Source organism: Camellia sinensis, chromosome 15 (genome assembly GCF_055761805.1).
Source record: "Camellia sinensis isolate YWXY chromosome 15, ASM5576180v1, whole genome shotgun sequence".
Taxonomy (NCBI): domain Eukaryota; kingdom Viridiplantae; phylum Streptophyta; class Magnoliopsida; order Ericales; family Theaceae; genus Camellia; species Camellia sinensis.
In genome coordinates this window covers 125,123,064-125,147,121 of record NC_138975.1, presented here as the reverse complement: position 1 = coordinate 125,147,121, position 24,058 = coordinate 125,123,064, and the positions used below count along the sequence as shown (strand labels likewise).

General features: G+C 40.9%; 1 long non-coding RNA gene across 1 annotated transcript; it reads left to right on the top strand.

Annotated features, from left to right (window-relative positions):
• The first annotated feature begins 16,146 nt into the window (after positions 1-16,146).
• On the top strand, positions 16,147-21,404 carry LOC114320562 (uncharacterized). Its single transcript, XR_014356464.1, has 2 exons — positions 16,147-16,211; positions 21,082-21,404. It is a non-coding gene; the product is annotated as an uncharacterized LOC114320562 (long non-coding RNA).
• The last annotated feature ends 2,654 nt before the right edge of the window (positions 21,405-24,058 follow it).

Below are 24,058 nucleotides of genomic sequence, written 5' to 3'. Positions count from 1 at the left end.
TATCTAGACGGGGCATTGAACAGGTACAAAATGTTTCTAGTTAATCACAAGTGTGGGAGCCGAATAATTGGCAATGCCGGGAAGAGCGTACTCTGCAGAACAGACACTATTCGGCGTTATCCGGCACGCTCAGGAGGCCGAATACAATAGATAGACCGGATAAGCGTAAATCCATGGAGCCGAATATGAGAGAGGACAATGAGTAACGAGTAGGCCCTGGCCCCGAGGCCCAGGAAATGAGTATAAATACAGGAAATACAGATAAAGAAGGGGGCAGAAAAAAGAAGGGTAAGAATTTCCTTATTTAACTTAGAATACAAATAACCTAGAGCTTGAGACTGACTTGTCCATCGGAGTGCTAATTCCGGCACCCACGTCGAAGTGTTTATTTCCTTTTAGGTGACTATCTGAGGACTCCTAGCGTCTCTCAAGATTCGAAGAGTATTTCCAAACCACTTCCACACAATTGGCGCCGTGTGTGGGAATACTCGAATACATCCATGGAAGGCGTAACCGAAGATCCTCCGGTAGCCACTGACGAGATTACACAGAGGGATGACCTTACTCCAGCAAATATGCTCGGAAAGGAAACCATCGCTGCAAGACGCGCTTTGAACTTCGACTCACCAACGACTTCAGCGTAAGAGACAATGCAAGCAATTATGGAACAAGCAAAGCAGAATGAACAGAGGCTGGAGAATATGATCACTGAAAATGAACGTCTCCGTCAAGATTTGGCCCTGGAAGTAGCGAAATCCAGAGAAGCCGTGCGCCAAGATCCCGAACGACCTCCAAGGGTAGGTGAACAACGACCTTGAGCCCGACCAAGGGACACCGATAGTGACTCCAACTTATTATCCACGGAGCCTGACAAGAAAGGACGATCCAAAACCTCCAGCTCCTCCGAAAAAAGTCTACGAACAAGGAATAAGCGCAAGAGAAACAATTCAGATGAAGAAGATCAGCATGATCCCTTTGTCCGACGGATTACAAGGGCAATTCTGCCCAAGAAGTTCAAAGCTCCGTCATTTACCCTCTACGATGGAAAATCAGACCCCACCGATCACATCCATCACTACAAGCAAGCCATGGCATTGCATGCAGACAATGAGGCCCTCATGTGTCGAATATTCCCCAACAGCTTGGGACCTCTGGCAGTCATGTGGTATTATAAACTGGAGCCGGCTTCGGTCAAAAGCTTCCATCAATTACAGAAGTCCTTCTGGGCCAGATTTATCACCAACGAGGTCTAGCCGAAACAAACAGACTCTCTCTGGGCAATGCAAATTCAACCTGAAGAAACACTGAGAGCGTATTCGGCGCACTATTGGGAATGCTTTAATCTTGTTGACGACGCTTGCAATGACTCCATGACCATCACCGCCTTCAAAATGGGATTGCAACCAGATAGTGCCCTCCGCAGTTCCTTGACCAGAAGATCCCCCAAAACGGTCTGGGAGTTGATGAAGAAAGTTGAAGAATATTGCAAGGTAGAGGACGATGCCTTGCGGGTTAAAGCCGGACGCGTATCTAGTAAAACGGCCTCTCCTGAAATTGCTCAGCCAATAAGTTCCGTACCGCCTCAAAGCCCAAAACCACGACAACGGGGTAAACGAGATAAAAGACGAGATTCTCGTTGATCGAACGATCAGTGCTCTCACCGAACGAATGAACAACTGCAAGTCGACAGCAGGTGCACGACACGTACCGACAAAAAATATACGAAATTGACAGAGCCGATCAATGCGGTAATGTCCAAAATCTAACATCTCCCGTTCTTCAAATGGCCGTCGAAGATGGTAGGCCCTCCTGACACACGAAAGCGGGATAAGCGCTGCGAGTATCACAAAGATCATGGCCACGAAACTGAAAGTTGCTACGCATTAAAAGATCACATGGAGGAACTGGTGCAAGATGGCCGGCTGCAACCGTACGTAAGAAAAGGCAACCCAACCAAGGCACTAGCCTTAAGACAAGATTCACCTCCACTTGGCGTGATCCATATGATATACAGCCTGCCAGCACCTCTAACCATGCACACAAATCAATCGCATCCAGTCCCCCAAGAACAACATACTCTAACCAAACGGCCCAAAAAAGCTCCAAGTATTGCCTTCAACGATTCTAATCTTGTCAGCATGACAATCTCCCACATTGATTCGTTGATCATCAGATTACGCATAAACCAGTTTACCGTCGAACGTATTCTCGTAGATCCAGGGAGCACGTCAGAGGTTATGTATTATGAGACCCTCATCAAACTCGGCTTCAACGAGTCAGATCTGTCTCCGGCGTCTTATCCGTTATTCGGCTTCAACACGAATCCAGAGTACCCGTTGGGGAAGATCACACTACCCATTTGAGCGGGCTCCAGAACAGTCAAGGTTGAATTCTTGGTCGTAAAGCTTCCTTCGCCGTATAATGTCATCATAGGGCGAACCTGGTTGCATATCATGCAAGCCGTGCCAAGCACCTATCATCAGCTTATGCGCTTCTCGACAGCCTGTGGCGTTGAAGAGATCCGTGGCTGCCAGCAGTCAGCATGAACAGTTTTATGAAAGTTCTATCACTGACTCGACTTGTGGGCTTTGATACTTGTATTTAGCTGACTTCTGCAATGAAAAGTCTTATCTTTTTCCATCGTACAATTCACTTCCCATTATAGTGTCAAATAAGCCTCCGGATTTGGAGCCCCCTTCGGTGCAAAACACGTTGGGGCCGATTAAGTCTCCGGATTCGGAGCGCCCTTCGTGGATATCACGATTGGCTCAAATAAGCCTCCGGATTTGGAGCGCCCTTCGGTGCATGATGCCTTAGGGTTGATTAAGCCTCCGGATTCGGAGCCCCCTTCGGTGCAAAACACATTGGGGCCGATTAAGTCTCCGGATTCGGAGCGCCCTTCGTGGATATCACGATTGGCTCAAATAAGCCTCTGGATTCGAAGCCCCCTTCGGTGCAAAACACGTTGGGGCCAATTAAGCCTCCGGATTCGGAGCGCCCTTCGTGGATATCACGATTGGCTCAAATAAGCCTCCGGATTCGGAGCCCCCTTCGGTGCATGACACCTTAGGGCCGATTAAGCCTTCGGATTCGGAGCCTCCTTCGGTGCATGACACGTTGGGGTCGATTAAGTCTCTGAATTCGGAGCGCCCTTCGTGGATATCACGATTGGCTCAAATAAGCCTCCGGATTCGGAGCCCCTTCTGCAAATCATATCCCCATTCGGCTCCTAAAGCTCGCACGCACAGGCTGATTCATTACGTCGATCGGCCAAGTACCTAAGCTGAGCCGAATCAGATTATAATTGAACGCAATGCCATTCGTCAACTTAGCGAATTGGGCACATCTTATGGACCCCTTGTTACATACGAAAATTATTACACAAACTACAAGTCCGCATGAACGAAATAAAACATGCCAATATGCGAAATGAGGTGCCTAATTGAATATATAAAAACGCCTAGAATAAGGCGCAAACGTTCGAAATCAAACATTTTATTTGATTAAAATAGTAGTTACATAAACGTAACCCGCATTTGAACATTACAATATCCATTTTCAACCTCAAAAGCGAAAAAGGAGAAAAAGACGCGTTGGTAAAGCAGTAGCGCCAAATCAACGCCCGTCGCTCGGAAGTCCTCCACGGCTTTCAATGCCATAAGCCAACTGTGCCCAAGCCCATGACTTGCACATTGCCAAACTTCCCCTGATACCATTGACAATGTCAAGGCAAAGATCCAGGACAAGGAAGGATAAACTCAACGGTCGTTGTCTCTCATTTCAGGGCGATCTACTTCGACGACTTGAAGACTCATGCCATCTTCTGGACGCCTTACCTCCCATACAGGTGGGTTCTCTGCTGCGATCCATTGCAACACCAAGCTCGGCCGAAGTTTGAGCTTCTCTAACTAACACCCCCACTTATCTCACCCCACATAACAAGTGATGAGGAATCAAGCGTGTGTATTTGCGCGAGGCGCCCACTCCTTTTATTTTCAATACTAGTAGCGATCTCAAGGCCCCTATCTCGAGGCGATTTCATTAACGCTAAACTCCATGAGAAGAACGTCGGTCGACATTCACCACTGCCTAGTTATCCAAGCGGCTTTTTGAAGCACATGCACTGGCTGGGTAATAACAGAATTATCAATCCAACTGGCCAAACATCCAGGCCCCGAGCCGGGACGAATTTGCCGCAGCCACTCCACTCACTGGTTTTCGGCTTCCTCAAGCCACAATGACCTTGTTATCTAGACAACGATCACAGATAAATGGCCTAGTTACAAATGGCCCAATTACAATGGACTCATTCAAAACTAAACGGCTATCACGTATGGCCCGACCTTGCCTATAAACTGGCGTATCGCTGGACATTTAACAGATACTCAGGCCGATCAATGCTTATACTTTCATTCAAACATTTATGCAATAAAACAAAACACGTATATGCTGAATATGAACCGCAACGAAATATTTATAAATAGAACGTTTTTATTCAATCAAACAATAAATTACATAGTTTTGAATGTAATCTACGCTCGACAACCTTACAATGAGTATCCTTATACGACGTCACCCTCATCCTCACTCTTCTCGACTTCAAAAGCAGAAAACAGAAAATGTTTACTCTGGTAGAGTGGCGATGTCGAATCAATGCCCGACGCTCGAAGAACTTCCGCGGCCTGAGATGCCTTGATCCAACCGTGCCTAAATCCACGATTTTCACATCGGCAAACCTCTTCGGCAAGCTTCTCCTTGGTATTTTCGATTCCAACTTTTCGGCCTTCATGAAAACATTTTTCATAAACCCTCCCCTTCGCAGACTTCATTACGTACATACTTGTCGTCTCACGATCGGCGAGCGCGGTACTGATGAACCACTGGGTAACCCTTTCTTCCACGATTAGGTTTCCCTACCCGGCGGGTTGTGCCTGAACCGCCCTGGCCTTCCTTAACTCACGCTCAGCCGTCACCGCGCGAGTTTCCAAACTTCGAATACGTTCCTCCCTCCTCTCCATTTCTCAGCGGGCAGCGCGCAGCCGCATGCCAATTTCATAGGCAGTGTAAAGCCCCTTCACCGCCCCGTGAATGCCTTCACGAAATACTTCGTAGTCCTGTCGACCTACCATTGACTGCTGAACCTCCAGAGGAAAAATTTGTCGAGCAAACTCAACCGCTACGTTTGAGTCTCGAATGATCGAGTCCGCCTCTGCCATGGGTTTATTCCCCACAAATACTGCAAAGCTTAATGGGTATGGATTCGCGTCAGATCCCCTTTCGACTCGGGGTTGCGGAGATCTGCCCTGCGACTGTTTGTCCCGCCTGGGCAACCTACTTCGACGTCGGGGAGACTGACGCCTCTCTCGATCCCTAGTACTCCTACTTCCTATGCGTGAAAGTTCACCACCTCGATTCATATCTCCGCCCAGCTCAGCTAGCGTCCTCGCTTCCCCTCTGCTGTTAAAGAAGAGTCTGTTCAACATTCACACGATGAATCTTCCTCTAAGAGCTGGAGTCAGTTGTTCACTAAACTCATAAAAGTTGTACCTTTGTTCCTTTATCCTTTACGGAGGCAACTCCCTCGAGGCAATCTCATTAATTGTGAAAACCTCAATCGCCCGGCACCGACTGAATCGACCCTCGTGGGGCAAGGACAGAATCCATGCGCCCATCCGGCGTATCATGTCCATGAGCCACCTACAGCAGGGGTAGATTTGTCAATATAATCGTCTTAAGGGCAGATTCATCAAACTATTCGGCTTAAGTGCCCCAGCCAGCCCATGAATCGATTCACCAGCATAATACCCACGAACTATTCGACATGTGAATGATAAGTCAATATTTCCAAGATATTCAATCTTAGAAAGCTCAACAGAATAATCATTTTATCTAAAGTAGTGAAAGGCAAAGCACAACATCACAAACTGCGCATAAGTAGTAGTGAAATAACAAGGTAATTTTCATTAATAAATTGAGTGCAGATAGTAACCAATTTATACATGAAAACTACTCGGAACCAACAAAAGTCCTTAAAACAAAAACATACATCAAAAGTGAAAGCATTTTATAAAATTCGAATGCCTCCCAGATCAATCCTCGGGGTCAGACTCAAGTGGCTCAACGTCCACCTGCTCATATAGAATTGGCAAGTCCAATGTCACCCCAGTGGCATCAAGGGCCTTGAGCCACCCATGTTTGAATCCCCGATTCTCAAACTTGGGGACTTCATTTACGTATTCCTCGAAGGCGGCGCCCTTTCCTGCTTCAAATGCGGTAGAAGCCTCAAATTCGACTTTTCCTTTGGCCGTCTTCAACTCTGCTAACTCAGTCTCCACCTTGTTAAGCGCCTTCTTGGCTAGCCTAAGTGATTCTTCGCTCGCGTTCGCCCTATCTTCGGCATCAGAACGGAACCGATTGGCAGACCGAGCCCTTTCTAATTCGGCTTCGGCTCGCGCAGTCTCCATTGCGGCTCTCATAACCTCAAACTTGGCCTTGCTCTTTTGACCGTCCACTTCTGACTGCAAACGGTCAATCCTCTCAAGGGCATTATGTAGGCGGCGGCCCAAGTCGGTGATCCTGCCGACCGTCTGCAAAACGAGTTGGGATCGTTAGATACCATAGGCAAGCAAAATCAAAACAAGTTAAGGTCACCTACCAAAAGGGTCGACTGCACAGATAGGGCTACGGCCACCAAATCCGGCACGACATGAAAGGATGCCTTATTAGCCGGTAGGGAGACTGAAGCCGCCAAGCTCAACGCTACCGCTGGGTCGGTAATGATAGATGCGTCAGAGGAAATCGGTGTGTCTCTCATCTTTGGTTGAACAATGAAAGGAACAACCATGTCTGAATTTTCTAAGTGAGGCCTTTTGTCAGCAGGACTATCTTCTGAACCGACCTCTCCCTCGGTGCTATGCTTCTTGCCCCGCTCTTCCGGAATCAACCGTTCTTCAATGACCGGTTGTTCAACTTCTTTGGCCTTTTCGGTCGCAACAATCTGAACCGGCTCTTCAATAACGGGTTTGAAAGACTCAGTCAAGACGGGTTCAGAACGGGCGGCCTTGGCCTTTTTCGGGCAGCCATTCGCTCGGCATTTTTCTTTCGAGCCATCTGCGTGAGGTTTTCCCCAGCCATACTTTCAAAAAAATCGCCGAGTAGGTCTCCCAAACTTGCAAAAATATCTCCAGAAGAAAACTCCGCCCGACCCAAAGTGGACGGTGAGGCAGGCTGATTAAGTCCGGCTACATCAAACGCCGAGTTTAGGTCCTCGTCGACCTCTTCGGCCTCCTCAGTGAACTCTCTGGCTGGTTTGGCGACTACCTCTACCACCGGTGCCACGTCTTGCCCCAAATCAGAAGCTTCGAGACCAACTTGCCTAAGGCTCTTGAAGCTAGGGAAGATAAGAGCCGCAAGGTGTTGATCGCCAGTTGGAATTAGAATGTTATCCGTGGCTGAAAAAGTAGTATAAGTAGGCTCGTATCGAAGAAGTATGTGGGTCGCTCTCTCTTGTATCTATACGTTTGGACGGCCGAAGTACCCGAGTGTAGTCACAATCTGCGTAAGGACTGCGTCATCAGTAGAAGTCAGAATCTTCTTCAATTTACTGCCTGCAAAGACAAAGGGTTAGACTTAGAGATAAGGCCGAGTAAAAGAAAAGTTCAATAAACGCAAGGATATACACGGCCACCTGGTTCACCCTTTCATCTAGGAATAGGGTCTAGGCGGTCCTCGCCTTCGCCAAATTCCCAGTTCCCTCGGACATTGACCATTACGTCATCCACTCGCTTGCCAGAACTGGCAAGCATGGATACCAAATAATGGTCAGTATCCTTGGCCCTAAAAAAGTATCACCCGAGCCGACCAGAAGATTTGGCTAATGCATAGCAGTGCCAAATAACCGGAATGCCAAGACCGATCCTGAGGTGCCGGTTCAACTCTACGATCCCTATTACAATTCGAAAAAAATTCACATTAGGCTGAGAAGGAATCAGACCCCAATGGCGGAGGACGGCCCTAAGGAATGAATGTAGGGAAAAACGGACTCTGCCCTCCGCAATGGATAGGAGAGGCAAGACGATTGTGTTGCAATCCTCTCTCTCCATATCCAGAGTATTGTTCATCACTAGAGACAGATGAACATCATCAGGAATGGAAAAATGTCGTCGGAATCCCGAGATACGACCATCGGAAATGAGGTCTTTCAGGTGCTTAGCTATTTTAGCAAAAATTCAAGGGTATACCAAAGCTAAAATAAGCACGGAAAATAGGATCGCAAAGAAAGAAAGAAAACTTACGAGAGGTGAAGAAGACGAGGATAGACGGACGAAAGTAGCAAAGAAAAGCGTCAGAAGAGTGATACCGACTGGGAATCCAGGAGGCCTAAGTATTCGAGAAAAGCATGCATTCGAAAGGATTGAAGTTTCAAATTGCATTAAATGCAAAAGGTGCACGAATAAGGCGGGAAAGCATAATGATGACCAAAAAGACGTGCGCGCTCTGATACATTGGGATAGGCAGAGCCGTCTAACTTATGTCTTGGCTTTTCAGAATCAAAACCAAACACACTAGTTAACTACTGTCAATGGCGAGTTTGGGGGGCAGTTGTGGGAGCCGAATAATTGGCAATGCTGAGAAGAGCGTACTCTGCAAAATAGATACTATTCGGCGTTATCCGACACGCTTAGGAGGCCGAATACAATAGATAGGCCGGATAAGCATAAATCCATAGAGTCGAATATGAGAGAGGGCAATGAGTAACGAGTAGGCTCTAGCCCTGAGGCCCAGGAAACGAGTATAAATACAGGAACTACAGATAAAGAAGGGGGTAGAAAAAAAAAGGGTAAGAATTTCCTTGTTTAACTATGACGCCTCAAATTTTGATAATATAATACAACGATGCACCGGGGTTTAACTAGAGGATACACGTCATTTTTAAGCACAAAATACAAATAATTACACTAAAATAAAATATTAATAATAGTTACAGATAAAATTCTTCAACTCTTTAAATACAGGTCGGTTCCTTGATACAAAAAGATTATCCAAAATACAGGAAATATACAATCTAATTTCTAAGGCAGCCATGGTTCCACAAAGCTTTTAGGGATTCTATTCTTGGTGTAAAACTCGCCTTCACCTGACATAAAACGCCATGAGCTTGGAATGCCCAATAAACACACACACCCCGACCCTTTTCCCATTCCAAATACACAAGAACATAACGGCATGATCATAACATACAATGAAAGCAATAATTAAGCAGACCTTATAATTAAATTCCAGCTCTCATGAATAATAGTCAATTTTAGTTAGTTCTAGGCAACTCCCCGTGGAATGTCGTTCCTACCCAACCACTAACTCTGGCTACGGGCAATTCTGACTCCCCCTTGGTTAATGCAATACCAATGCGTCGCTTACCACATAACCACCCGTGCGTCGCTTACCGCACAATTACCAGTGATGCCCACGCACCTAGGTTACATACCCAAGTGGTGACATCACGGTCTGCCCCAAGGAAACGGGCTTCCAGGGATACTCTCCCTGTGTGAGACCCTCACTGCTACCCTTATGCCTCCCATTTCCGTTAAGCAGCCAGAATATCTCCCGTGCCATGTTAGGGTTCGGAAACACACTTGCACAAAACTTCACAAAAATGGAATACATTCCATTATATCATACTCTTGAATCCATCGTTCATTATGATCGCAACCCATTACCATCCCATTTGATTTCCCCTTTATTAAGTGCATTATGTTCTCAATTATAGCAAAGCATGGTCAATATAATTACGAATCCAAACTAAACAATAAGTAATTTATTCATGGTAAAGAAAATTTACAATTTATCATAGATTACATATCGAGACTAAAACATTCAAGAAACATAGAATATAAGAGTTGCAAACCAAATAAGAGCATATTAACACAAATTTCCAGATTTCCAGATTTGAACCAGTTCGAAAATAACTATGCAAAAAATAGTTTTATTGGCCCTAAAGACCTGGCCTCATGTGAGTTTGTAGATTAATAAGTCTAGTTTCAAACTCAATTTATGAAAGTAGGATAGGTATTTTATATTTTAAGATAATTCAGAATTACCAAGATCTGTCCAGATTCATTGATCGTTACGCAAATCAGTTTTTCTCTCAAACCCCTCACTCTCTTGAGTTCAAACAAATTTTAGTTAAAATATAACACCAAGATTAAGATTTTGACATAAAATTGGGCTCAAGATTATTTTTCTGGAATTTTCTAAAAATAGATAAAGTTGACTGTTTTTCTGGTTCTGTGAGTAACAAACTTAGAAAAATTGTTTAGGTTCTAAAAACACATCCTTAGGACCTACAAAAATTACCACATACTCTAGACATACCAAATATTGTACCATAAAAGCAGATTTTGAGTTTATGGAGTTTTGATAGGAAAATAAATTCAAGAGAGGGAAAAGATTTGCTGCTGGAAAATTAAGAAAGAAAGAGAAGCACACTATTTCTTGATTAATACACCTTTATACAAGAGTGTAGGCCTAGACTACAACAAATATATACAAATAGCATGTATTAGGAGGGGAAAAACAAGTGGTAAGAGAACTTGAGAGAAGAGATGTTGTATTTTTACCTTTGTTGTACAAGACTAACACAATTCTTCCTTTTCTTCTCCTCTTCTCTCTCACTCTCTCTCTCTCTCTTTCTTTTTTCTAAGATCACTCTCTCTCACTCCTCTAGTGAATGGCTGAAAATGTATATAATGAGGGGGGAGAAGTGTGCATATATATATATATAGAGAGAGAGAGAGAGAGAGAGAGAGAAAAGATTGGGAAGGTTTCTTAGGGACCAAGTTTTATAAGTGCAAATTGTCAAAGTTGTCATTATGGCCCTTTTCATCCATCACATAGTCAACAACTTGGGCTCCAAGAAATATATATATATATATATATAAGATATTTTTATTTATAAACATAATATAATAGCCACAAGTACATGAATTAATAAAATATTACAATTAAGGGTTGAAATGAAATAAAATAAAAGTATATTGGGACCAAGTCTAAATTTATGAAACCTTGATATATGTTATTAATATAATAACATTAGAAAATAGTTAAAATAATAAATTCGGGTCCCGTTAAATTAAAGCGCAAACAAATGCGAGAAATCGAGCAAAAACGACATTACCGGGAATTAAAATTTTAAAGTGATTAATATATAATGATAGGGTCTAATAACTAATAATATGGTTTTAAAGGTGATTATTAATCTACGGGATCGATTAGGGTTTACTCGAATTAATCCACGATGCTTCCCGATTCTAGGGTTTAAAATGTAATTAAGCGAAAATTCAAGGGCTTTATTGAAATAAACTCAAGGTTAGGGATTTAATGGTAATTACAAAAATTAGGGTCTCTACATTAACTTAGAATACAAATAACCTAGAGCTTGAGACTGACTTGTCCGTCGGAGTGCTAATTCCGGCACCCACGTCCGAGTGTTTATTTCCTTTCAGGTGACTATCTGAGGACTCCTAGCATCTCCCAGGATTCGAAGAGTATTTCGAAACCACTTCCACACAACAAGCTACCCACCTTCTCGGCACTAATAGAAGCAGCTCAGAACATTAGCACTCCTCAGGCTTAGGAGTCCGGATTTAAGGCCAGTTACAAGACTAGCTTCAAATCATCTTGTGGACGTATTGTTGCTGCTGCCTCTGCCCCAGATACCCGAAAGTCACAAGGAGGGGGTCATAGAGGCCAGAAAGCAATATAGTGGTGAATAGGGAAATGTTTCTTATCCATGTGGAATCGAGGAGGTAAAAGCTCTAGTTAAGGAATGGGTGGCTGACGGAGAGCTAAAATTGCCTTATGTCGAAGAAATTTCATCAAAGAAGGACCGCGAGAGCCCCGAGTTTTGTGTCTATCATCGCACATTGAAACATCCGACAGAGAAGTGTTGGAATCTCAGGAAACTCTTTAGAGATAAAGTTGAAGCAGACGAATTGAGGTTCAAAAAGCAAGGGACTCAAGATATCCGAGAACAACCATATCCTTAGCACCGAGATAAGGGCAAGCATGTTGCTATGATAGCTTATGAAGGCCCAATGATTGAGGCTATCACCAATCTTGATGACGATGATTGTTATCTAGACGACATCTTCGAGCTCGAGGGTGACCAAGTTTACTATGGAAGTGCTCTCGATCCAGAGGGCAGAACCTTTATGACTTATGTCGAAGATCCTTTTGATCCAGAAAGAGGAGAAGAGTACTACGGAAGAGGAGGACACCATGTTTATGTGGAATCTTATTTTGAAGAAACTGAGGAGATGGTTAACTACGAGCCTCCAAGAGTGGAAAAAGATCCGGATCATTATGCCAAAACCCTGCAAGAATGTGTAAAGTTCAAGCAATTCTTCGACCAGCTTGGACTTTCTAGGGAGGCAAGAACAGAAATCAAAAAGTCTATTATCAATGTAGCCGAGGCACACCATGAGGAATGCATGTCGACTGAGGGATCTATCCCGAGGAAGGCAAAACAGCAATCTAGTGCCATTACTTTCTCTGAGATTGATCAGAAGTATCCCTTTTCTCACAACTGCCTGCTTTATGTAACTACTTTTATTAACGGGGTTGAGTTTAAAAGAGCCTTTCTAGACAGCGGAGCCTCTATCAACATTATGACTCGCACTACTCTAAAGAAGGCTGGAATCTCTGAAGAGTGCATTGTGAAGCAGCCGATAGTCATCACTGGCTTTGGTAGAGAAATGAGAGTTAATATAGGATGTGTAACAGTTGATTTAGCCGTCAGAGAGATTCGCTCGGCCACCAAGTTCCATATTATCGATTCCGAGGCAAATTATCACATCATTCTAGGGAGGACTTGGATGCATAGATATAGGGTTGTACCATCGAGTTATCATCAATGTGTTAAAGCTAAATGGGGAAAGAAGACGATGACAATTCAGGCTACAGAAAAACCTTTCGAGACCCATGAAGCTCATTATTCTAATGCCATCTACTTTACCGAATTGGCTGTTGAAGAAATTCACACCACCTCTAAGCCTCGGGGGGTCAAAATTTCTCGTTGGGAGGATATCAAAGATGACAAGGAGCCAAGGGAAAAATCAAGTAAACGGGCGATGTCTCAACCTAAAAGTCCGCCTATTTCTCGGAAGGTGATAAAAGTCCGAGAAGGGGGCAAGATGGTGTACTATTTGTGAAGGTGCGGGGAGTCGGTTTCTTCAGCCACCGACTTCGAGTCAAAACAAGAGCCTCTTGACAATGACATAGTAATGAAGCCTGAAGTGGCTCCAGAATGCATGCAAGATGGGCCGAAGCCTCATCCCAAACAACTTATTGAAATAGATCTAAGTGATGGACAAGATGCTCAAAGGCCGATATTCATAAGTTCGAGCCTTAACCCAAAGAAGCGGGAGCAATTGTTAAAGTTGATAAGCCGGTACTCAGATGTGTTTGCTTAGTCATATAAGGAAATGCCCGGACTAGATCCTGACCTAGTCTCCCATTATCTTGATGTGTTCCCAAACTCCAAGCCAATCAAGCAAGCAGCTCGAAAATATCATCCAGATCTCAAAAAGAAGATTAAGGAGGAAATTGAAAAACTTCAATAGGCAGGTTTCATCCGGCCAATACAATACCCCACGTGGTTGGCAAACATAGTGCTAGTAAAGAAGAAGAATGGTCAAATCAGAGTATGTGTAGACTTTCGAGATTTGAACAAATCGTGCCCAAATGATGACTTCTCTCTATCTCACATTAATACTCTCGTGGATGCCACCTTAAGACACCAGATGTTCTCATTCATGGAAGGATTCAACGGATATAATCAGATTAAGATGGCCAAAGAGGAAGCAAAAAAGACTGCTTTTAGAACACCTCTCGAAAACTTCTTCTATACAGTCATGCTTGACGGACTCAAGAATGCCGGAGCAACTTACCAAAGAGCTATGACTGCGAGCTTTCATGACATGATCCATCATGAGGTGGAAGATTATATTGATGATCTAGTGGTGAAATCCAAGAAAGAAGGGGACCATCTCCGAGACCTTGAGAAAGTATTCAAGAGATGTCAGAAATTCAAAATGAGGATGAATCCTCTCAAATGTACTTTCGGGGTGATAGCTGGGAAGTTTCTCGGGTTTCTTGTACATAGACATGGTATCAAGCTAGATGAAGACAAGGTCAAGTCTATCAGAGCAATGCCTCCCCCGCATTCTCAGAAAGAGTTAAAGAAGTTCCTCGGGAAAGTGTCTTATATTTAGAGGTTTATCCCAGCACTTGCAGAGATCTCTGCCCCCTTCGGCTCTTTGTTAAAAGGAGATGCTAAGTTCGAGTGGAACCAAGAGCACCAAAAAGCCTTAGAGAGAATCAAGACGGCCTTGACCTCACTTCAGACCATGATAGCCCTGCAGCTCGGGGTGCCTCTAATGTTGTACCTAACTTCAACCCCCAAGTCCATAGGGGCATTATTAGTCCAAGATGTAGATGGAGTAGAACGCCCGGTGTATTACATCAACTAGGAGATTCGAGGAGCAGAAGTCCGATATACTCCGGTAAAGAGACATTGTTTAGCTTTGGTATTCACCGCCCAAAAGCTCATACATTACTTTTTAGCACATCAAATTCAGGTTGTTACCAGAAGTGAGCCAATGCGATACTTCTTTAGCAAGCCTGCACTAACCAGAAAGGTGGCAAGATGGTTGTTAGCACTGGGTGAATTCGAGATCACGTGTGTAGCTCCCAAGGTGATCAAAAGCCAAGCCTTAGCCGATCTTCTTGCCCAATTTCCAAGTGGTGACTATGAACCAATGAGTGAAGAATTATGAGGAGAAGTGCATGCAGCCATGGTTTCCGAGGAAAGCTTTTGGACATTAAGCTTTAACGAAGTAGCAGCCAGAGGGAAAGGTGGAACCGAGATAGTCCTTACAAGCAAAAGTGGAGAAAATTTGTATTTGTCTCATAAACTGGACTTTCATTATTCGAATAATGAAGCCGAGTATGAGGCTCTTATTTTGGGCTTGACAACAGCTGAGAAGCATAATATCAAGAAGATTTGAATTCGGGGGACTCGAAGTTGATAGTGAAGCAAGTTTCGGGACAATTTGTCTTAAAAGAGCCTGCCTTGGCCACATACTGCACGGCAATCCAAAGGCTTCTTGACAAATTTCAGAAGGTCGAAATAGAGCATGTGCCTCACTCCGACAATAAGTTTTCAGATACCCTCGCAACACTAGGGGTAAGAGTTGACATTCCCGAGGAAGAGGCGACAATCGTTATTAAGAAGAGAATAGAGCCTTCGACAATACCTGAGGACAAAGACCTTCTGGAGAACTGGAGAGGAGAAGTCCTCGAACAACTCAGAAACAAAGTTGGAAAATTGACTATGGCCAAGCTTACCCAATTCATAATTATTCAAGGTGAACTTTACTTCCGAGGAGGTACCGGATTCCTAGCCCGATGTGTTAGGCAACAAGAAGCAAGCTTCCGACTACAACAGATTCATGAAAAGTCCTGCAGGGATGGGGATATTAGTCTGTACAGAAGAACCCAAAGACAAGGCTATTATTGGCCCGAGATGGAAAATGCCTCAAATCAACTACAGAAAGAATGCCCCAAGTGTCAATCATACATCCAGGAGGATGAGAGTTGCTTTGAAATTTATACCCATGACTAGAGATAAGTCTACATTGACTATCTCAAGGAGGGACACTACCTGAGAGTCCAAGGGACATTGCACACCTCAAGAGGAGAACGATGTGGTACTTTCTTGATCAGAACAAGCTTTACAGAAGAAGCATGAGGGCACTCCCCTGAGGTGTCTCTCCAGTCGGATCTAGTCCTCGGAAGAGCCCACGAAATTGAGCATCAATGAAGGGCTCGGTTGTTCGAGCAACTTATACACCTTGGGTATTAAAGAGATAAGAATGAAGCCTAAAGAGAAATATGTGAATTTAGAACGGATCGAATTGTTTGTGACCCTTTTGTGTTCATGGAATGTGTAGGGTCGAGCTCCAGGGCAAACCAACCAACCGATCACCGTGAGTAATATCGATACCTTGAAGTCGTCATTTGTCCAATTGCTTATATCCTTATAAGCCTTATAAGTTTGCTAGTTTGAATTCCGGACAAATGTTTGATATGAACGCCTCTCCTCTTTGGCGGCGATCCAAGCCAGATGCGAGATCTGTAAGCCTGAATCCATGGTAGATCTATCATTTTTTTTAAATGTTTTGCAAATTTGGTGCATCTCTCTCTCTCTCTCTCTCTCTCTCTCCCCCCGCCTATATATATACATAGAAATCTCTAGATCTATGATTTTATGAGATCTATAAGCTTTAATCCATGGTAGATCTATCATCTTCTTCAAATATTCTGCAACAAGGGTTTCTCTTTTGTCAAACCAAGTCAGATTCACTTCTCTTTCGAGTTCTCTCTCACCTGGTATCGAAAACCCTAAACTGTTAAAATTATTGATTTTCTCATATTTTTATTTATATATCAAGTTCCTGATATTAGTTTCTGGAAGTTTGTTTTTGATTCATTGTGTGCTAGGGTTTATATCTTTGAAATTTTTGAAGTTAAAATTTTTGATTCATTGTGTGCTAGGGTTTTTTTGAACTAATCAGGGCCAAGCATGTGTTTTATTTGTTCTTTTATTTATTTTATTTTATTTTTTAAATCCAGAACATAGGAATAGAGGCTTCAAGTGTTGCAGGAGGTTTGGCTTACCACATGGTTATTCAAAGAGACCACAACACTCTATACCATAAAGTGACATTTTCATGGTAAAGATTGTTTCTTGGCCTTGATTATCATCCTCAAGCAAGTCCTCACAATGATCAGTAAATGACTAATATTGTGACTTTGAAAATTGAACCATAGCCAATCCCACATTTATATCAAAGAAAACCAAAGCTTATGACTGAGGCAAAACAAATTCTAAATAAGGCAAACTACGATCAAGAGACCTATTTCTAAACAACTATGCTATCTAAATTGTTTTTTATTTCTTTCTTTTTGTTCTGTCTTTTTCTTTGGTCTCCATGTATGTGTATCTTGTGTGCTTGTACCCACACACAGATCAGACTAGTGTAAAATTCTTATTCATAAACTCAAAAACTTCTTGGGAACTCCATTTATTCCAAGCTATCTTCAGAAGATAAGCATCTTTTCTATGCCAAAAATACCATCATTAGGTGTCAGTAGCTAAGCTCACTAAGCCAACAACCCAATTCAATAACCCAATATATGGAAAGAGAGAGACATTGAGGATGCCATTACATAAGCTAGTGGGAAACTTTTTTGCTTCCCAAGCAATATAGGACTCTCTCTGAGTGGAGCACCAAAAAAGAAAGTCTCATATAGTAAGATAACTATAAACTTGTTTATAAGTGAAAGTCTGGCTTTGATTTCCCGAGTAGGATTGTTAAAGTCTCAAATTGGTTCAGTTTTTAAGTTCATTCCCATTCCTGGCCTAAACCTGGGAAAGTTGGTTGACCAATATTATGAGCCAAGATGAACTATGGGAACAAAGAACCAAATCACACCAATCCAATTTGTAACTCATTTTATCAATATATTATTTTTTAGTTGCTCAACATTTTCTCACAAAGCATCACTAGCCTTAAAATATATGTGCGTGCACTAAAAGCATTTCTTAATTCTACGGATCACATATCATTTTAACTAAAGAATTTAATCATAACTCAAATTTAACTAGCACTTCAATTCTTTCAAAAAAATAATAATAAAATAAATAAATAAATAACTAAATAAAGTAGCTATTCTATCTAGAAAACTGATTCATCAAGACTTGGTGTAAACATATAAGCACATACTCTAAACTATAAAATAAAAATGCCAAACCACATAATATCAGGATATTAAGGAATCAAGAAGCATAAAAGTGAAATTGATTAATTTGGTATAATTGTAGTCAGTTCATCATATGTGCAAATAGGACAAAATATAACTCATTAAGCCTATCTATCATAATGCATCCAAACATATTAGAAGAAATTGCCAAGTCAAAACAAATCAAGAAAAAAGTTATTTTAACAGCAATGGCACTCACCCATTCACCAAGGCAAAGGGACCAGTAATATTTGGCAAATCTTTGACATTCACTAGACTCTTCTCCTTTTGCTGCTCAGCACCTGTAGTTTTTGATTGAAGAATAAAAAAATTTAAAAAAAAAGGCAATTACTTAGTTCTACAATAAGTTGGTAAGATGTTTAAAACTCTTCATATAGAGCCCATTCATTCATGAATGCCTCAAAATGATACAATACTAAAAAAGTGTGCTTGTGAAACTCAATGTATCGAGTGAAACAATGTCTGGTCTAATTGGTTGTAGGAAATCAAAATCATCTGGTGCAGTCTTCACTTCAATCTAAAAGGCAACATAAAGAAGTTGATATCAGTAAAAAAAAAACCAAAAAAGAAAAAAAAAAAAAAAAAAAACCCCAATCAAGCTCCATACTAGAACCAACCACTCAAACATAGGATTACATATGTTCAACCACCACATAACAGGGGCTATAGGGGTGTTGAACACATGAGAGACCCATTTTGAATAGTATAACAACCACCAGTGGGAACCAAAAGGAAAGAACAAAACAAGTTGAGAACAAACACACAATATAGTCCTCAGCCACTTAACCCACACTCTCAACTCAAACATAAAACACTCAACAAAATATATGCTAACATTCATCTCAACCCACCAAACGAAAAATTCCCTCACAATATGTACCAGCTTGCCAATCTACACAACAAAAATTATAAAATAGATATATATATATATATATATATATATATATATGTGCTCAACATCACTCAACCCACAAGTCTCACCAGCTCCACACAAGTACGACTACCTAGCAATATTTGGCTTACATCACTCAACACACCTTCTCTAAAGAAAGACTAGCTGTACAGCTTGCAAACAAAACAGTTAGTATAAACAGCCTCACAATACTCACATATAAGGAACCTAGCATATAGATGTGATAACCATGTTCCGTATTATGCTAATTAGTTTTAATTATGATTGTGATTATGTATTTAATGTGATTTTGAGTGTCAATTATATGATTATATGTGATTTTGAATTTCTATCTGTTCACCGTATGAAATCTATTCAACTTGCTGTTAAAAACTGAAAATTGAAGGCCTTATCGGCCACAGAAGCCGAAATTGATTATGCCGTCGTGATTAGCGTAATTTTTAGAACCTATGGTGAAATTTAATTAGAAATTGATTTGGATCAAAATAATTAGATTCAGAACGATTAATTGAGCTCAATTACTTAGCCTTAATCAAATTTGATTAGGCAAACATATAAAAAGGGCCATACTACACTTAACTTCACTCCTCTTAGACTCAAAATCTGAAAATCACTCTAGAGAGAGAGAGAGGGCCGATTTTAGAGAGAGGAAGAGGGAAGATTGTGCATTTTGGCTCAAAGTTTGTGGATTTGGAAGACTATCTCAAGAATCAACTATAATTAGCAAGATCAGAGCTCATAGGTGAGTAATTGAGCATAAATTCATAAGTTTGAGTTTGTAATTTTGTGGATTCAAGATTAAATGGCAATCAAGAACATGAATTGAATTGATGTTGATGAAATTGAAGTCTATATGCATATGCATGTAAGAAATTGCCATGGATTTACATATTTGAGCATGAAACTTGTAGCTCATGTTGATTTGAGAGTCATATACTACATGCATGTAAGAGTTTCCATGGTATGGAACTCAATTTAAAAGATTCATGTTACAATTAGAAGTTGATTGTGAAAACATGAAGAATATCACACCAAATCACACATGCAAGCATGGTTTTGTTGAGTTTCTTGATTTTAAGCATCATTGGTGCCATTTGAAATGGAATTGCAGTAGAAAATTTACATGCATGCTTGATTGATGAAGATATGGGGTTTGTATAAAGTTGAATATATGTGTTTTGAAACCCATGAAGAGAACTCAAAATGATTTTGGAAAAAGGACCATGATTTTGAACAAATTGGTTTCATATTCTTACATTCTCATATTGTACAATGTGTTTCTATGTTTTTGAACCAAAATCATGGGTTTAGGGCCTTTGAATATCAAGTTTGAACCTCAAGAATAGTTCTGGAAAACCCAAAATTCTGCGAGCAGGGGAATCGCCGCTCGAGCGTGAAATGTTAGTAACCAGTACTTTTGTAGACATAGACGTCCGCTCGAGCGGGGAGAATCACGCTCAAGCGTCCAATCACGTGTTTGACCTTTAGCTCGAGCATCCTAAGTCGCGCTCGAGCGTGAATATGGGGCAACCAGTACTTTTGCAGACTATGGGGGTCCGCTCGAGCGACAAAAGCCACGCTCGAGCGGGAAGCCCTGTTTCAGAAATTTTGTAAAGTTATTCTGTGTTCTGTTTTCCGTTCTCTTTCATTTCTAATCACTCTTAGGCATGCATTGAGCCTTGTGAATGGATTAAAAAAATAAGAAAGAGGCCTAAGAGGAGAGAATAAATTAAGAACGGATTGAATTGTTTCTAACCCATTATGTGCTATAGTTTATGTAGGGTCGAGCACAAAGACAAATCCACCGGCAGAATACTGTGAGTAATATCATAATAAAAATATTTTGAAGTATGCTGTTTGTCCAATTGCTTACTCTTATTTGAGTTTATGAGTTTGTTAGTTTGAATTGTGGACAAACATACGTTCGACATGAATGATTGGGCCGAAGGCCGTTCGACATGAATAATTGGGTCAGAGGCCGTTCGACATGAACAATTGGGCCAAAGGCCGTTTGACATGAATGATTAGGCCAAAGGTCGTTTGACATGAATGATTGGGCCAAAGGCCGTTAGACACGAATGATTGGGCCAAAGGCCATTGGACATGAATGAAATGGGCCCGAGGCCGTTAGATATGTCTAGATCTGTAGTCGCTTGATGTACGAGCTAGAAACAGGAATTGGGCCTAAGGCCGTCCGATGTATCTGTTTTAAATTGCACTCAGGTATCATCTTAATTTGATATTATTCACTGGACTTTTACTCACTCTCATTCATGTGTCTGTAGGTGAGCCAAGAGACGCACAAACCCAGCCTCAGTGAAGTATGTGAGGAACAGTCAAAGTTTTGAGGAGTCAGCCTACATGTCTCACGCATGAGACTAGTTTTCGCCATTTTGTTCCTTTGTTAAATTTTTGCTATGTTGGTGAAAACTTTGAATCACCTTTGTATATATATGCTTTTGGTTTGGCTGACTATGACCTAAATGATCCTGTTGTGTAAAGCTTATATGTTAACTTCCTTTGATGTAGGTTATTAACGAATATATATGAAATGTTATGATGTGCCATGTAAGCACAGCTCTATGGACAAAAGTTTTAAGTTTGCTTCCGTTTTGGCCCCTTAACTCTGTTGTAATATATCCAATGTGGTTTGAAGTCGTAGGTAGTCTCTTGATTACTGGCCGGGTATGACCTTAATCCCATGGGGGCGGGTTCGAGTCATGACAATAGATCTCACAATCACTGAACCCACAACATCCCTAAACATGTACCAGCAAGACCGGCACGAAATGATTAGCGACAATGAAGGGTACAACTTCATACAAAGGACCTTGAGTCCAAGAAGACCTGCAATACACTACCTATCCTTACCAGACAATAAAACATTTTTTCTACTACTAGTCAAGACAGGACTAACCTTCCAAAGCAACTCAGAAGAAGTAAGGGAACTGCTAACCAGGAATTAAGAATTCTAAGACCTCTACTCTGTAACTCCTTTCCCAGCTTGTAATAGTATTAGATTTCAACAAATGGCAAATAATATAGCTCAATAAAAAAATTCAAAAAACAGCTCACAAAGTATATCACTCTAGAATGCGTCTCATAAGGAAATTTCTAGATATACCCTGAAGATAAAACAGAGTCACTCTGCTTTGCATTTTTCTCTTTCTACTTTATCTTTTCGCATGTATTTTTCTTTTCTTTGACTTTTTTTTTTTTGGGTGGTGTCAGGAAACAGACAAACTAGCATCCCACTTTTTCTAGGTTGACAGATAATATTCTATTTAGCAGGCATAACACTTACAGGATGAAAGATAGGAATCACATAAAGATGAAACATGAAAGATGTACACTTTAGCTTCTAAGGATAGGAAGTCACGTAAGAATAGTCGTACCACATAAATTTATAATCAATGCACATGTGCCTAACCAAATCATATGCATCAAAGTCCCCATACAGTTGATCTACAATAGCATAAAGAGGCAGTTCCCATCCTCTAGCGTTCGTTTGACTTCTAATCCTTGTGCCCTTCTTATATCAATCTCAAATTGGCATTCTCTCTCCTAAAACAAAAGCAATCAACCAATTTTATAATACTAAGGCTAGGTTTGGCATCTCATAAACAAGCTCAAAAGTTAAAAAAATCACTATCCTATTTAAGTTATATCATCTTATTTAAGTCACATCATCTCTCTAATATATCACTTCAAACCCAACCCATATTTTATAAAAAGTCAAAAAGTACAGTTATTTAGAACATTCCAAACAACCCCTAAATTTGATGAAAACCATGGACTTAGTAAATGAGTAAGATGAGTTAGGATAGAAAATCCAATCATAAATTAGAAATAAAACATCAAGTGCATTAGAAAGTTAAAAAGCTTTATTTACCTATGATGCTTAGATACAACAGACAAGCAAAACATTTTTGTAATCTTATCATGACTTGTAAAATTCATTGAATCATTTTTTTTTTAAAGGATACTTGAATTTCATATGCAATTGATATGCCATATTTAAATGTTCAACTGGAGAAGGATAACTCAAGTCTACAATATTAGTAATTAAGGAACATCTGCTTACTGAAGTAACTGATTGAAAAAAGTAGTTACAATTCAAGAAAATATAGATTTAAAAAAGGCAAAAAAAAAAAAGGAGAAGAAGGAGAAGAAGAAGAAGAATAAAAGATTTTAGCTCATATGGTAATGAGCAGTTGCATTTAGTACAACAATCTTGACATAAACCATAGTAAGGAAAGAAAAGCCTTTACATATCACCATGTTGATTGCTAAGTGCATGAATATCAATAACCAACAGGGGCTTGTGGATGAACAATTTACTTGTAAATAAATTAAAAATAGAAATGAAAAGAGAAAAGAGAAAAACATAACAGATCTTACTATATCACCATAGGAGGATCCAAATGAAGGGTTCTGTTCATCAGAGCTATTGTAACTCTCACTTTCACAACAAGACTTGGGTGAAGAAGGCCTATAGGGTTACTAATATTTCAAGGCATTACTAATATTAGGTGGAAGGTAATAGTAATAGTAATGGAAAGAGATTAATCATCACTGAAATAGGTAAGAGGTAATAGATCATTGTTAACTTTGGCACCACAACTAATATCAACAAAATTATATAGATGTACATTGCGCGCACACACAGTCCTAGTGAGAGAGCTATTTTTCAATACTTGTTAAGATCAACTATCAAATAACTCCATAAATTCTATTTGTACAAAACTTAATCCAAGAACTCTTTATTAAAAAAACCTCAAAATTACACAACCGAAAAGAATAAATTCAGAATAATCAATAAATTCTCTTATAAAATAATTGTGACTAGCTTAATTGATTTTGTGACTAGTGAGAGGGTGATATGGGTGAGGAAGCTAAACAAGAAATGTAATGTAACTAAGGAGAAGAAGAAGAAGAAAGACTAATAAGTAATTACAAATGACAGAGTATTGAATTGCTTCCCATTTGTCCAGCTTCCAACACTAGAATCTCATCCTAAAGAATCACCGATAGTGAAAGTAGCTACGTGAATTGTTTCCAAGTGAAGTGAGAGGGAAACAAGAAGAGTAGTGACAAGAACCACAGCTCTGCTTGCACTGCATCTTCCCTGGTGATATGTTTAGCCTTATCATCTTGTGTCATTTCTTTACGATCAGAAAATGACCCCCAAAAAACCATAGACCATCTTCAAGAACACTAGCACTATTAGAACTCGAGTCAAACAGGAAGAATATAAAACCA